The 16,508-nt window shown below is 46.3% G+C and overlaps 1 long non-coding RNA gene across 1 annotated transcript; it reads right to left on the bottom strand.

Moving 5' to 3' along the window:
* Window positions 1–8,283: 8,283 nt before the first annotated feature.
* On the bottom strand, window positions 8,284–10,951 carry LOC144584105 (uncharacterized). The gene is made up of 2 exons (XR_013538162.1): window positions 9,943–10,951; window positions 8,284–8,799 (listed from the first exon to the last, which is right to left on the bottom strand). It is a non-coding gene; the product is annotated as an uncharacterized LOC144584105 (long non-coding RNA).
* Window positions 10,952–16,508: the final 5,557 nt, after the last annotated feature.

Raw genomic sequence — 16,508 nt, 5'->3', positions numbered from 1 at the left:
GCATGAGAAGCAAGGAGAGCCACCCTTTCAGCTGGAAGGATTAACATGTCCAAGGTGAGATGAAAGAGAAAAGAGGGGTGCCATTTGACGCTGATCTTTTATTGCACACTCTGGTCTCCTTTGTGTAAGTCACTTAATCCTCCTTCCCATAGAGGCAAGGTGCTGCTTCTCCACCCTATGGGAACTATACTGTACGTTCTCCCACCCTTCCGCAACACGGATAAATGCTGAGCCAAGCATGCTTTTTTCCCCACCTGGCACTCAGCCATTCTGGTAAGAGAGCTTGGCATTCCAACCAACCTCTCTTAGCACAGGCACCAAAGCAAATGGGATTCAAGAAAGCAGGCTGGAGTGAGTCACAGGGACTGAATGGGCTCAGGTGCTGAGACTGTTGGAGTTTTCGAAACCTCGCATGCTGCCTTTAGTAGGTTTGGCTGAAGAGGGCCCTTTATGGGCTGGGGTGACTGTCAATCTGTTCAGCACTAACCAATCATTCCTTTCCCACCTCTGAATTCAAAGACAGCCCCACCTCTCTGCTCTGTGAATTCCCCCCCCCTTCTTTTTAATAAGTTAGGGAAGGTTGTTTGTGTGCTGTTGATTTGCTCACAATTGTAAGTAATGACTTTTTTTTATTCTTTCTCCTACAAATGTCTCAGAGTGAGTTATTGGGACTTTAAGAGCCAGTTAATGAGAAAGGGGGTGGACTATTTGAAAAACGTGTAGGTATTCTCCTCTGGTAAGTCTCTATACTTCTACTAGCAAATGAAATTTTACCAAAAAATTCGAAACTCTGCAGCGTCACAGGATGAAATCCCATTGCTTACCATAGTGAGTTGCACTACAGCAGGCTGGCTTGAATCAATGGGACTTACGTAGTTGTATCACCAAATGCCCACTGATTTAATGAGTATATTCTAGTGCAACGCGCTACACTACACAACAGGATTTCATCTTCTCTCTCTTAGTTTTTGTGAGACTTTTGCTTCAGGCAGGACTTCAGAAGGTCAACATGGTCCACCCTCTCACCACCCACAACATACTGTACTCAACCTCACCTGACTTCAGAAGCTAAATGAAGTCATGCTTGGTTAGGATATGGATGAGAATCCACCAGGAGCTTCCAGATAAAGTAAGGAAATCATCTCACGTGAAAAACATTGTGGCCAGCTAGAGTTGATGAGCCTGGGCTAGACGGACCAGTGGTCTACTTCTGTGTAAAGCAACTTCCTAAATCTAAGTGCCAGTCCTCACTAGAGGAGACGCATGGGATCAGAGGCTTATCCCCATTGATTCAATGGGTCCACTTTAGTCAGGAATCAGAGAATTTCTCGCACTGTCCCAGACTGCTTCTTCGCATTGTTGACAATCATACAGACATATGTAATGGCCTCGTACCAAGTCAAATAATCATTCCATCATCAACAGGGCCAGCCCTTATTATTATTTTTGTATTATTTTTGCATGCCACTCAAAGACCTCAGATCTAGGTGGTTCATCATAACAGTAACTTCAGCAGAGTTGTCCCTGAATGTATCGCTTAGGAAAGTAATGCGGGGGAAAATCTGGAGCCGTCCACGTCGCTTCAGTGTCCAACCCTTAAAGCCTATGATATCCTGGCATGCCCTGGTGGGCCCTTCCAAAAACAAAGGGCAGCAAGGCGAATCTTGAAAAAAAAAAGGAGGGATGAGCTTTGCAAGACCTCAGCTGCAAGGCAAGAGGGAGGTTTTTTTTTCCCGCAGACGGAAGATAATCGGTTGGTTGGAGGTGGTGGAGCTGAATGAACGGAGACGCCCACAGACAAGGGTGCATCAGAACACGAGAGTAGAAAGATGATGGTTGATCACTGGAGGTATGGATTAAGAGGCAAGCTAAAGTGTTTTCTAAATACGGTGCCTATAAGCTCAGAAATTCTGTGTGCTCTGTGTGTGTGTGTGTGAGAGTGAGTGAGAGAAACGCCTGGCAGCTGTTTCCCAGGCACCCTACATTTGCCTCCGGGCCTTCGAGGTGCTTGGGATCCTTTTGATTCCTTATAAGGGTGAAGAAGATTATTCTCTCACAGCTTGGATGGAGTCACACTCCACCTGACGCATCCTGCTTACAGCCGACTGAACGGAGGGCGAACCAGGCAGAAGGGAGCGTTCCTACTGCCACAAGCCGAACAGCTGCCCAAGATTTCCCCTGTATTTTCCTCTTCGGGACAGGATGGATCCAAAGGGCCCGCTGAGTTTCCTCTCGCTCATTTAAGGTCCCTCAGTGAGGAAAGGACTGTAGTGTATTTCTCCAGGCAGCCTTCTTGAATCAGAGCCGTTGCAAATCAAGGGGAGGTTTGCAAGATCTCATCTGCAAGAGGAAGCTAGAGTTGCTTAGAGCTCCTTTCCCCATTTTTCCCCCCAGTCTAGAGTGGACACGGAAAGAGGTTTCGGCGACATGCCTCCACCACGTCCCCTGAGGTTGCCACCACCATGCAGGATGATAATTCTGCAAGCCCAATGTCTGCAAAAGGCATTTTTCCAAGCCCTGCTTCTGTATTATTCTGGGGAGAATAATACCGTTCTGCATGACAGTTTTTGCAAAGATTCTGGAGATAGCACTGGAGTGAGGTGTTTTTTTCCCCTTTTTTGCCAGTCTTGACAATATGTTAGAGGTTTGCAAACGAGGGGGGATTGCTACACTTCAGGCTCTTGTGCGCCATCTGCTGCTCTGTATTTTACTGCTTGCCAAACAGCTGACCATGGACTTTTTCCATGACACAAACATTTGTTTGTTTGTTTGTTCATTCGTCGGTCCGTCCATCCGTTCGTTTCTTTCTTTATGTGTACCCCTTTGTACAAAAACGGATCAAACGTATTACCCTGTTTCCCTGAAAATAAGACCTAACCTGAAAATAACCCCTAGTATGATTTTTCAGGATGCTCGTAATATAAGCCCTACTCCAAAAATAAGCCCCAGTGAAGTTAAGCCCCACTCTCCATCATTGTGCAGCAACCAGAAGAAGATGACATGACTGTAAAATAAAACATCCCCTGAAAATAAGCCCTAATGCGTTTTTTGGAGCAAAAATTAATATAAGACCCTGTCTTATTTTCGGGGAAATATGGTTAAAAAGCATGAGCAGAGATGGAACACATTCAAAGCAGTAGGGCACAACGATCTGTTTTAAAAAAAGAAAACCCACTCAAGCAACCAGTTATTGAGGGAAAGCGTGCCTGGAGAGAAAGGTCTTTGCTTGCTGGTGGAAGGACAGCAAACAGAGGACCACCCTGGTTTCCTGTGGGAGGGAGTTCCAAAGTCTGGGAGCATCAGCAGATAAGGCTCTCTCCAGTATCCCACACCAGACACACCTGTGAAGGTGGTGGGAGCATGAAAAGGCCTCTCCTGATTATTATAAACACCCAGGAAGGTTCATAACAGTAGAGGTTCTCCTTGAGATAATTGAGGCTGTTCATTACAGGTTTGGGGTGAATTTAGAGGCTCTTCAGGCGACCTCACTTGTCTGCAGTTGTCACAAAGGAGGAGATAATGTCCTTCCAAGCTGTTCTCAAATAGGCACGGCGTCCTTTCCGACCGGCCCTCCTGTCCCACCCGCCGCAGCCGCACAACAACAGGAATCAACACGTACTACGACTCCCATCCATTCTTATTCCTGTCCAGCACCTGTGTTGTAAAACTGGGAATAGCAGGCTGGCATCCAGAATTTAAAAAAGAGGCAGAGGATGTCTCCTCGAATCTACTCAGCAGAATCTGACACGCTTCTTTCTGTCTGTCATTTAAAGGTTCCGGCGTTTGTGCTGCTGTGTTGTTGTTGTTTTAAGTTTTGGAAAGTGATTGATGGATGGCTCTCCTAACAGGCTTGGTCAGATGGCTGGGAAGGGAAGCTTTCTTTTGAACCATGGGTCTCTCCCCACCACCACCACCACCCGCCTCTGCTCCCACCCAACACACCCACCCGTTACGGCATGCTTTCCTTCTTCCCTCCCCATCCCAAAAAGCTGGTCCTTTCTTTATGCACGCTGAATTGCTTTCCTGTCAGGCCAAGCTCCAACCCCAGCTTGTTAGCTTTAACTGGAACGGGTTTTCCTTTGAACTCTCCTTGAATTCATGTCTCCATGGCAATAGGGGCACCGGCTTTGTCTCTCCTGGCTTGCCCTTCGCCCCTTCGCAAGGGGTTTTTTTTTGGGGGGGGGGTGCAGAAAGTAAGGAAGATTTAAAAAAAAAAAAGAAAGAAAACACAGAGGAAGAGATAGGGCCATGCCCTTTTCCAAATTTGACCCAGAATCCAGAAAATGTAAGAGGGGGGAGAAGTCTGCAGCCCCTCCTGTTTCTTTTATTTATTTGCAATATTTTCATCCCACCTTTCTGTTAGAAAAGGACACAAGGCATGTATTTGTGAAGGCTTTTACAGCTGGGATCTAATGGTTGTTGTGGGTTTTTTGGGCTCTTTGGCCATGTTCAGAAGGTTGTTCTTCCTAACGTTTCACCAGTCTCTGTGGCCGGCATCTTCAGAGGACAGCACTCTGTGCTCTGTTGTGTAGTTTGCTTGGGAGTGGAGTAAAAGCCTATTTCACAGCCATAAATACTCCACTCCCAAGCCAACTACACCAGAGCACAGAGTGCTGTCCTCTGAAGATGCCGGCCACAGAGACTGGCAAAATGTTAGGAAGAACAACAGTCAGAACACGGCCAAAGAGCACAAAAAACCCACAACAATCATTAGACCCAAGGCATCTTACATGATTGAAAGACAATACAGTATTTAGGAACCAAACAATGAGGATACAAAGGTGGCCGTGCATCACGAAAAGGCAATATTGAAAGCTAAAAACACTAAGTGCAGAAATATGAAAAAGGAACAAATGCCACTCTGAGAAACAGGAATAGATGAACGCAGTCCAAGTGTCCATCACTCAGGGAAAGCTTGCCTGAAAAGAAAGGTTTTTGTCTGCTTACAGAAGGAAAGCAAAGACGGGGCCAACCGGGCCTCCAGTGGGAGGGAGTTCCAAAGTCTGGGAGCAGCCACAGAGAAGGTCCTTTCCCGTGTCCCCACCAAACACACCTGTGAAGGTGGTGGGACTGAGAGAAAGGTCCCTCCTGACTACATTTATCCAAATGATGGCTTGCCCAAGTGGAGCATTCTTTGCAATGACTATATTCACATGAATTGGTCAGGCCAGTGGCAGGGCTCTTCACAGCTGGTGGCCTACAACTGTTGACCAGAGAGATGGACACGATGGGCTAGTCACAGGTAGCATTTTCAGGTCTCAAGGCACTGGCTGACGTCCCAAGGAACTGTCGCGGTCCCCCCATTTTCCAGGCAGGGGGTTCAAGGTGAGGGGTATCGGTGGAGGAGAAAGCTCAATTTCGGGACGGGAAGTGGCTTGAAAGCCTTTTCAAGCTTTCCCAAGAGGCACCAGGTGTCCCTGCTTCAGTGCAAAGAAGCTTCCTGTGTGTGTGTGTTTTGCAGTTGTAGAATGGCATGCCCAGAAGTGAGGCATGAGGCAAAGGGACTAAGAAGGGGGGAGAGCAAGCTGGTAGGTGCATGCATTTGGGCTACTATGTCTTATTCAGAGCAGGACACAGTGAGGAGTACTAGTGACAGAATTCATTACTTGTTTGTTGCACTGGTGTTTGTGTGTGTGTGCATGCACACACACACACAAAAATGCACACTCACATTTTTTTTTAAAAAAACCACACAAAACAAAGTAGCTGAGAGTTGCATAAGTAGACATAATGGTCTATGTTGGGTAAAACTTTTACCAGATCATTGTATATTAAATCTACCTAGGGTGTGATCAGACAACTGGAAAGGTGCATGTCTGGTCAAATTGGAAACGGTCACTTTAATAGGGGTGATGATGTTTCCGTCTGATGGGGAACTGCACTCCAGCCTAGCCCTCAAAGATAGAAGGAGCCCTACAGCTGGACCAGAAGGGTTTTGTGATTGCTGGAAAATCGATCACACCGGATTGCTTCACAGGAGGTCCAGAATGCTATCCACTTCCGCAAGTGATTACACACCTAATCATTTCCTTCCTTCCTTCTCCATCTTTAATTCCTTCCTTCCTTTTCCTTATCTATCTTTAATTCTTTCCTTCCTTCCCTTCCCTTCCCTTCCCTTCCCTTCCTTTTCCTTCCTTCCTTCCTTCCTTCCTTCCTTCCTTCCTTCCTTCCTTCCTTCCTTCCTTCCTTCCTTCCTTTTCTTATAAATCATTTCACTTATCATTTCATTGGATTATTGCCAGAATTCTCCTAGCTGAAAAGATAAAAAGGAAGAGAAGTGCTTGAGGAAGGGTATGTGTTTATCTCAGTTGTACACAGTCGGGGTGTGATAAAGAAGGACGTGTGGGTGTCCATATATCTCTGTGCCACGGAGGTTTGGACCAAAACTGTCCCGCAGCACAACTCAAAGCCAGGCATATACTCTTCTCTGAGTAATAGGTTATTTCCCTGCATTGTGTTTCTCACCACCAGACCGTGGGACTTTCCAGATGAGCTTCTGAGGTTTCTCCTACAACAGTCCAGTCTCTACCACGCCTTCTGCTATTCACGGCAACCTTTCTGGAAAATGCCGGCACTGCCTTCGCCCCTGGAGGAAACAATCTTAGGATAAAGGCCCGTTTCATTCTGTTCCATAGATTTCTCCCACTCCCATTTTGGGGCTGCGCGTTTCAACCATATGGCGACAATATGCTTTTCTTTCTAGACCGGAGAAACGTCTTTGTAACCAGACCTCAAGGTGGTGGTTGAGTGGAGGAGGGGAGAAACCGAGGCTCTCTGGCTTGGCATGCTGGCTAATTTTGCACAGTCCGGCCACTATCCTTAGCCTCTTAGGGGAGGATGAAAAGCTTCAAACCTAAGGCTTTTCACTTTACTCCCCTTCCCCCCTGGAAAGTTCTATTCTTTTCTAGCGCTCTTCCTCTATACAACAACAGTAGTTTTATATAACAATAATGCCATGCTGTCATGTCAATTCTGACTAATCGCAAGGTTTTTTTCAAGGATTGCTCGGTATAAAAGTACTCCAAAGTGGGTTATCATTCCCTTCATCTGGGTTGCCCTGGGACTGTGCAACTTGCCCAAAGCTACACAGGTTGGATCTTCTACTGGGGGGCACCAAACTCCCAACCTCTGGCCCTGCAGTTGGATACTTAAACTCACAGAGCTATCTAGCCTGCTAAGTTCTATACACCAAGGACTTAACGAAGAAAAGTATCTACTGGCAGGGCCACAGGTGCAAAAATCCTGTAGTAGCCAGTAGCCAGTGGTACTGAAATAAATGAGTTTCAGTTTGGTTGCTGAGTCATACAGTTGAACGAGCCTTAAATATTATCTAATCTTCTGCTACATGAAACCCAATGCTTTCAGCTTCTTGCTAAACATCTTTCCTGCGAAATGACAGAGACGGATTAACCGTTTTCACTGCCAAGGTTTTCTTAGTACTTAGGCATGTCTCCTAATGTTCTACCAAAGTCTGTTTCTTTTAATGGATATAGACTTTGGTGGAACATTAGGAGAAATGTCTAAGTACTAAGAAAACCTTGGCAGTGAAAACAGTTAATCCCTCTCCGTGCTTTCAAAGAAAGCTCCCAGCTATCACTGGGGCAGGAACAGGAAGCTTGGGTGGAGTTAGGCCTAGCTCGGCCTTAAAGCCTTTAAATGTAGGCCTTTCTGCCAGGCGAGCCACACTCAGGGATTTGTAAGATGCTTGCAAAGATTCCCGGAATGGAGGACCACAGGGTTTGCAGTCCAGAAAATCCAAAATTGCATCCCTTTTCGTTTCTTCCCATATGATGTGGGACTTGAAAGGCAGTTGCTGTGAAGGTGATTCCTTCCCTCAGCTCTAACCCTTCCTACAATCCTGATCCTCACACCTTGCCACAGGAGTTGCAAGACGACCACGATTAAGCAGATGCAAAGGAAAGGCAGCCGTGAACCAACGGCTAAAAGACAGACATCTTGATGGAATACAAACGCGGGTTGTAGCATCAGAGAAGTCTCTAGTCGGGGGGGGGGGGGTTAATTATACTTTTTTTAAAAAAAGACTTAAGGATCTGTCCTTCAATGGAAGGACAGCTCCTGAAGCTGAGGCTCCAATACTTTGGCCATCTCATGAGATGAGAAGACTCCCTGGAAAAGACCCTGATGCTGGGAGAGTGTGAGGGCAAGAGAAGAAGGGGACGACGGAGGACGAGAGGGTTGGACAGGGTCATTGAAGTGACCAACATGAATTTGACCCAACTCGGGGAGGCAGTGGAAGACAGGAGGACCTGGCGTGCTTTTGTCCATGGGGTCACGAAGAGTCAGACACGACTTAATGACAAAACAACAGCAACAACAAAAAGATAAGAAAGAGTAAAATCAGGAGTTTTGTTTGACTCATCAGCCATCCTTCGCATAAGTTCACCAGCCCTTTTTCTAATCTTCGAGGTCCCTTCATGTTTCCAAAGAAAAACCATATGCACCAGCTGGATTTCTGATGAACGGGCCTAGAACTGTGAATAAAATTACAATAAACTGGCAACTACCAGGGGTGTATGTGTGGAATCTTTTCCCCATATCTCCTTTCCAGTCATGAGGCTAACTTTTTACCTGATTGCCTTGTGAAGCAGCTGCTTTGGCTTTGTTTTGGGGCAGCCTCTCTCCTCCTCCTCCCCCTGCCCCCCTTCCTGTTCCCTCAGCGCCTCTGCAGCTGGATTAAAGCAAGTCCTTCTCATTCCTGGTTAATGAGAAACTCCAGCACTCCGTCCCCTGAATTGGAGCAACCGTCAGCAACAGCCCGCATGTGACTCCACGGTGGGGCTGCGGAAGAGAGATGGAGAAAGAGGGCCAGAGGGAGAAGAGAGAAACCAAACCTTGTTAGTTAGGACTTGGCCCCATAATGTGGCATTTCTGGCATCTTCAGGGTCAAAGTTTGGCCCCAAAATATCGCCATAACAGAGAGCTTGGAAGTCATGTGTAAAATAATAATGTTGTTACTTGCAGCTAGCTGCCTTCGGGATGATAAGGGTGGAATGAAGTTACGTTTCAGAATTAACAGAGTGAACAGGAATGAAATTACTCAACTGGAGCAATGACTAATGGTTTTGTGACTTCCCCAAGCAACTTTTCCAAGACTTTTTAGAGGCTTTTTTTAAAAAAAAAACTTTTCAAGTTTTATGCCACTCTGTTATCAATTTGAAAAACTTTAAGGAAGGAAAGAAAGGAATGGAAAAAGTAATGTGCAGCATGCCAAGAAATGCAACTACTTACTTTTCCAGCATGGCAAGAAGTAACAGTAATGTGTTACTTCTTGAACACTGCAGTGGCTAACAGGGATGGAGCACTTTTAAAAAGTAAGGTCCTGTTCTCTGCTATGATATCACAAGCAGTTCCCGCTGTCCTTTCTCCTGGTCACTCTCAAAATGAAACAGAGAAACAATGACCGGGGGCTGTTTTCAGGCATTGGGGGTGATGGCCATTCAAAAATGGGGTGGCAGCTCATCACATCTCCTTGTCCTAAAGGGAGGGAGCATAGTTTTGAGCAAGGCGGTGGGTGCAGGCGGACCCCTCTTTAGGATGGAGAAGGACCCTGGTTCAAACTTCAGCATCTCCAGGTAGAGAGGAATGGGAACGAGACCTGTATGTGACCTGTTAGAAAGAGGCTGCCAGCCGGAGTTGGCACAACAAGGCTTTGCTAGTTTAATGTAGCCTTCCTGTTTTCCTATCAAACCTTCATTTGCCTTTGGGGCTGGTAGATTTATTTAAACAATTGCTTTGTGAGCCATTGAAGAGCCAAGCAGGTTGACAACTGGAGGCAGGAGGGGCGCCTTAAATCATTGGAAGACTGTCTTGGCCATTGCAGGCTTTCTTCTCTTCCTTATCAATGCAGGATGGTGGAAAGGGGTGAGGCAAGCAGCAACCGAGTCCACCGAGGAAAGGTTTATGGGAATGGATGAAACCTACCCCTCAATCGGACAGCTGCATCCCATAAAGCAAGGCTGTTAAGGGATCCCTTGTCTCCGAGCAGGCCATTCTTGACTCATAAAAGCGGATGGGGGGGGGGATCCATTTCCTCAGGGGAACTGGCACCCAGCATCTGCGATTACTGGGGAGGAAAATGTCATTTTTGGGGGGGGTACTGAAATGGGGCAGGTGGAAGGAAGGAAGGAAGGAAGGAAGGAAGGAAGGAAGGAAGGAAGGAAGGAAGGAAGGAAGGAAGGAAGGAAGGAAGGAAGGAAGGAAGGAAGGAAGGAAGAAAGAAAGAAAGAAAGAAAGAAAGAAAGAAAGAAAGAAAGAAAGAAAGAAAGAAAGAAAGAAAACTAGCTATAGGTAAAAAAAGAGAAAAATAACATTTCCTAAACCATGGGATTGACTATGCTTTTTCCCCTCTTTGTGCTGAAGATGAATCTTCATCTTCATCTCAGAACTGCAGAGCTGAAAGGGGCCTTGTGGATCATCAAGTCCAGCCCCTGTCCGGGAGGCACCAAGGGGGAACTCAACTCCCAACCTCCATCTCCACAGCCAGAGACCTTAACTGAGCTATAAATGCAAAATGAAAAATGGAAGCACCAAAGGTGGAGGGGCATAGCTCAGTCATGACATGCATAGCAGAGAACCAGAGCTAGATGCCGGGCTAGAAGGAAACCCCCTAGGAACATCCTGTCTGTTTGCTGATGTAGCCAAAAAAAGGATGCTGCCAGATGGCGATCCAACCTCTGTTGAAAGACCTCCAGTGAAGGACAGGGACCCACATTCTCGGGGAGTCTGTTCCTCTCCCAAACTGCTCATACCATGAGAGTATGTTAATCCTAATGTTCAGTCTGGATCTTCTTTCCTTGCCTGCATCTCCTCGTTTGCACCCATCAGCTTCGGCCCTTCCCTCCGGAGCAGCAGAGGCTTGCTCTATCTTCCACGTTGGATGCTCCTCAGATATCTGAAGATGGCGATCCTATCGTTCTTTTCTCCAGGTTGAACATTCTTCATGCCGAGGAAGCAGGTTGCAACTCAGAGGAAGCACGTTGCATGGACGATTCGGACATTGTTGACATAGTTATCGGCCTGAACTAGTCTGTGTCATCCTTCTCTCACAATGGATGGAGAAGCGTGGCGCGAACACACGTCCCACCAACGTGTCATCCTGAGGATCCGTGTCATGCCCCAAAGAAGGAACTTTTTTTCCAACCTCTGGGAAGCTATGGCGGAGAAGTAAAAGAAGCAGGAGAGGATGCATTCCCCCCCCCCTTTTAATAAAAGGCTATGGAAAAAATGACTGGAAGTGGAAAATATTATTGCGGATCGTGTTGCCGTTCCTGGCTGTCTGCCAAGGAGCCTGGGGAGGGCGGGGGGATCCACAGGGAGAGGGTCACCTGGCAGAAGCCGGTTTCCTGTTCAGGGCATTTGTGTGTTTTTTATCAGTCCCTCGATGGGGAGCGTTGGCACCAAGGCCGTCCAAACCGTGAGGAAGGGCTTTTTTTTTTTTTTTTTTTTGCGCTCTGGCTCGAGAAACGCCACATCAGCAGCAGCAGCGGCAGCCCCAGCCGTGAGCCTCCGGGGCCCACGTGGTGGCTTGTAACGAAGTACAGATTGTCTCTTGGCTGCTCGCCAGAGCTCCCCCCGAGCCCCCCGGGAAGCAAAGTCCTTGGGCCTAGAAAGGGAAGAAATTGGGGGCAGAGCAGTGGGGGCGAGGCGTGTCGTTGTCTGAGGCTGAGAGGAGAGAGACAGATGTCAAGTCAAAAATGGGACCCCAGGCAGCTTTCCGGCAGAGGTAGAAGAACGCATCTCAAGGCGTCCGTGAGATGAGTGATTGTACAGAACCTGTCTGAAGACGATGGCTGGCTGGCTGGAGTCACGATAGCCCTCAGCAGAATGTGTAATTGCAAGAGGAATATATCTATCTACGAACCTAGATCTGGGATCAGTCAGTAAACAAATGCTTTAGCTTGGAATTGAATCCACATTCCCCCCCCCCAACTCACCATGTGTTAACCCTGCAGTGGCTTGCACAAGAAGCCCTTGGACAGAAACAGTGCTCCTCGGTGACTGTTTACAGGTGCTGATTGCCCACTTCTTTCCCCCCAAATGTCAGAGAACGCAACAGGCTTTGTACAGATCCAGGGAAATAGCTTTGGCGCTGACTCCACTCCTCTTTGGGTTGGGGAGAAAACCAATTGGTTGGGAAGGCTTGGCAGCTATCTCCAGGGATCGAGACTCGAGTAGCGGGACTGGCGGTCAAGTGGCTGAAGAAAAGAAAGCTGGTTTGGTCTATCTCATTCGGTTCAAGTCCATACATTGGGATAACCAAAAGGACCAAAAGGATTACTCTTTTTCTTTTTCTTTCTTTCTTTTTTTTTTTTTTTTTGCATTTACATATTCAAAATTTGGAGCTGCCATAGATGAAAGGTAAACCTCCCTTATTTCAGAGAAAGCGCTCCAGAGGTTTCTGTACGGAGCATCTTTAAAGATTACTTCTGAAGCAGTCCCTGTCTCCCGCCCACCTCTCCCAGTTTAGCTCCATATAGGCTCTGGATGCCTGTAAGTTTGTAAATTCACTTTTCTCCAGAACTAAATCTGGCCATTCTACTTCAGTCTGAGCCTCCTACAAATGGATCTGAATCAGACTGGTTCTGTTTGGAATCCAAGATTTAACAAAATCTAGAGGCAGCCCCACTTTAAAAATAAACATGGTTCAGGCTCCAGTGATAGCTCAGTGGTTTAAGGCATCTGGCCGTGAAGCCAGAGGTTGGGAGTTCGATTCCCCCACTGAGCCTCCCTGACAGGCTGTGATTGTTTCCTGCACACCGTTGCATGTGTGCGTTCAACACCCGCTCATACACCAAAGGGCACCTGTAGTGTAACCATATTGCTTCCATCTCCCTTTTCCAAGAGGGTTTTATAGCCGTCAATTAATGTAGTCCTTGCATCGTTTTTCCTGCGCGTCATTTTCCATTCCCGCTTCCTTTTCAGCATGTCTGTTTTATAAATCACTTTAATTGGCTTTATATTGCTCTTTTGATACATCTACATGGCTCCAGATTGCTTCCATTATATCTATCCAGTCCTCAGATTGTATTTATGAATGCTGTGACATCGCTTCTCCTTTGTTTGGATATAATTTTTACAGGATGGTACTGCCTTTGGCTTTGCTTAGATTTTAAAAAAAGCAGTTTTTAATTAGCTGTTTATATGGAGACACAAAGCGATAATTTTCCGATATAAAAACCCAGCCAGACCCCGCTGCTCCTCAGGACTTCCCCAGAAGAAAAGGGGTCTCTAAGGAGCCCCAGAACCTGAAAGGGGAGTAGGAAGTTTTAAATTAAATGAAATTAGAGATTTCCATCAATGGCCTCTGATGTCATCCTCATTGTAATGTGTGAAGTTGCCTGACAGGATTTCAGCCTCAGAGTTCAAAACAAAAGGAATTAAAACATTCCCGGCCTCTAGCAGAATTCTCTCATCCCATCCTCCTTCTGTCTCTCTTATCTTTGGTGGAAAGTGGATTCCTGCAGAAGTGACTCGAAATGACTTTTGGCGAAAGTGAAAGAAGAAAGGGCCGAATCAAGACTACAAAGACGAAAATCATGACTACACAACTTCCACATTGACAATGAGGAAACTGAAAGAGTGGAAATTGCTGTATACGTTGGTTCATTCATGAATCCAAAGTGGAGATGTCAGCCAAGAAGAAATCAGGAGACTGAGACTCAAAAGGGCAGCCATGAAGGAATTAGAAAAGATCATCAAGTGTCAGGATGTTTTCGCGGAGATCATCCATACGTTTGTATTTCCAATCGCCATGTATGGGTGTGAAAGCTGGACAGTGAAAAAAAGCTGACAGGAGAAAACCTGATTCGTTTGAAATGTGGTGCTGGAGGGAAAACTCATCCTTTAAAGACAGTCTGGGAGAAAACAAGTCATAAGAGGCTGCATGAATCTCCTGTTGACCAAATGGGCCAGCAGCAGCAGAAGAAACACGATAAAGTCCTGGGAGCCTTACTTTCCCAGTGCCATACAATGGGCTCTTTCTGGAATCTGGGTTTTGTAAACTGGGTTTTGTAGGTCCAATCTTGCATCAGGGGGTCTCCTTCTTTAGGGATATTTGGGGTGGACCTAATTTGACTGGGTCGTTCTGAGGGCCCTTCCCTACTGGTCATGAGATCAGGAGGAGAAGCGTTGATTTTTCAAAGATATTTGTGGTGTTTGGTGGGATTCCAAATGCATACGTTTTGGCTAATTAGAAGCCTTGCTGCTTATTAAATCAGCAGACTCTGCTTCCTTCTTGATGGGGATTTTGGTTTCTGTGGGTTGAAAAAAATAACTGTCCCAAAATCAGAAGCAGGGGTGCTGTCCGACAAAGTACAAAGTGCTGAGAGCAATCTCCGTGGCCTTAGTGGCTGAGCAATTCTGTGGACTGTACTCCAAAAAAGGAACTTTTCCAACTTGAGGGCAGAGGAGAGCTGAAATACTGAATATGAGAATGACTAAAGAGGCTTCTTAGTTGGAGCACCTGACCTATGGGACTCCCTGACTCATGAAATCCTTCCATCTGGCTGCATCCTGATGGGGTTCCAAAATCTGCTAATTGAGGAGTTCAAGGTGATTGGCATTTGACTCCCCCAAGAATCACGAGCACAACTTTCCTTATCCTTATCCATTTTATTTGCCGATCCAAGCGGTGAGCTTGTTCTTGTCATGTCCAGAACACACCTATTGAAAACAATGGACCTGTGGTGTGTTGTTGTGAAACTAACTGGCACCAATCCCTTGTGGAGCTGTGACATTCACAATTTAAAAAAAGAGTAAAATAAACTTCGTAGCCCTGGACATCTCAGTGTGAACTCAGGACGCAAGGCAGGATGTGACTGTTTAAACAAACAAGCAAACAAAATGCTAAGAATGAACAACTAGTCTCCAAAATGGAAAAGGTCCTGTTGCCAACTTTTTTTTTTAAATGGATCTGCTGCTTTCCGCCAGTAGGAATGGAGCAGCTGAAGCTTTTCTGGGCCTTTAGCTGATAGGCAGGAGGAATGATTTACCCGTTCAATATCTTCACTTGGAAACATGGGAGTAGGGATGAGTTTAAAAGTGGCCGATTTGATGACCCTACGTGGAAACAGAGTGGGGTCAGGAATCGGATAGTCAGATTCATCTGTTGCATTATACAGTATCAGAATTGGGCCACAGTCCAGGAAATAAGAATACTTGCATGCCATCAAGTTGTTTCTGACCTATGGCCACCCTTTCCAGGATTTTCTATGTAGAGAATACACTGAAATGGTCTATCTTTCCCTTCTTTTGGGGGGCATCCAGGAAAAGCTTATGGTGTTGCAGGACTGTTTATTGTTTTAATCATGGAAGGAGTAATTCTACCCTTGAGCCAAACCATGGAGCTGACTCTTACCACCATCAGACAAGTTATACAAGTGCAAAGCTTGGCCTTCCTGGATTTTCTAGAATGCAGTTGGAATTTGGCCATATTGTATGCAAATAAAAAGCTGCTATTTATACACTGTACATATGCTGCTGCTGCTGTTGCTGCTGCTGCTTCAGAGGACTTTGGACTCTTTTATTTTTCTTTCTTTCAGGGTTTAACTGCACATTTCTTTGGAATGTTGCAAGTATTTGCCATCCAATAAACGGATACCAGCCTGGGTAAGGGAGGGAGGGAGGGAAAGCAGATTTTTACCTTGACTTGAGACAAGTTCTTTGAAGAACTTAGCTTTGGTGGGGGAGTGGGAGCGAGAAGATTGGGGGGGGGAGCCCATGCTTCATGGCAACGGAAAGCCTGCTGTTAGTTGGATCCAGATGTGGAGAGAGAATGTTCCAAACTACAACACAGCCTCAAGTGGAGCAGACTAAGCAAAAAAGGACATGAACCATTTTCCTTGGTGTAAAGACCATGGGATTCTCAGAGGGCAGCTTGCAATCTGTATAGGTGGCCCATCTGAAGGAGGAGAAATGCACGGAGACAAGAGGGTAGAAGCACCAAAAAAAACACACACAAACGTAGGTTTGCACTTCATTATTTCACTTGAAAGCTTGGGGGATTAGACTATGTGTCCCAGAATTCCTTCAGGTATGCTGGCTGGGGGGGATACTGGGATTCATAGTCTGGAAAATAACTAAGACTGACAGCTCTGCAAACTTTTCCGTTCTGCACACCACTCACTCAACAGCAGATAAGTGGTGAAGCTGTTCCTGGACTTTGCTACTTTGAGGTGAGAGGCGAGACACAAGTCTCATGGGTGTCTACTCAGAAGAAGAACTCAGGATGTGACCCAATGGCAGGAGAGGATCTGGCCAGATTTCACCAGAAAGGGTTGTTTTGTTGGGAGTGATCTCCCTTCACTTGATCAACTGCTGCTGGACCAAAAAGCTCCACAGATCAGAGATGGGCTGGTTTGCAACCTCCTGTGTGTTGTATGACCACCAGGAAATAGCTCACAAGTGATCCAAAATGTGAGCTATTTCCTCATCTGATCACATCTTCAGTTACAAGGGTCATCCATTTGGCCCTGACCCTGGACAGCAAC

Source organism: Pogona vitticeps, chromosome 8 (assembly GCF_051106095.1).
Source record: "Pogona vitticeps strain Pit_001003342236 chromosome 8, PviZW2.1, whole genome shotgun sequence".
Classification (NCBI taxonomy): domain Eukaryota; kingdom Metazoa; phylum Chordata; class Lepidosauria; order Squamata; family Agamidae; genus Pogona; species Pogona vitticeps.
The sequence above is the reverse complement of the archived record's forward strand: the minus strand, read 5'-3'. Positions and strand labels throughout refer to the sequence as shown.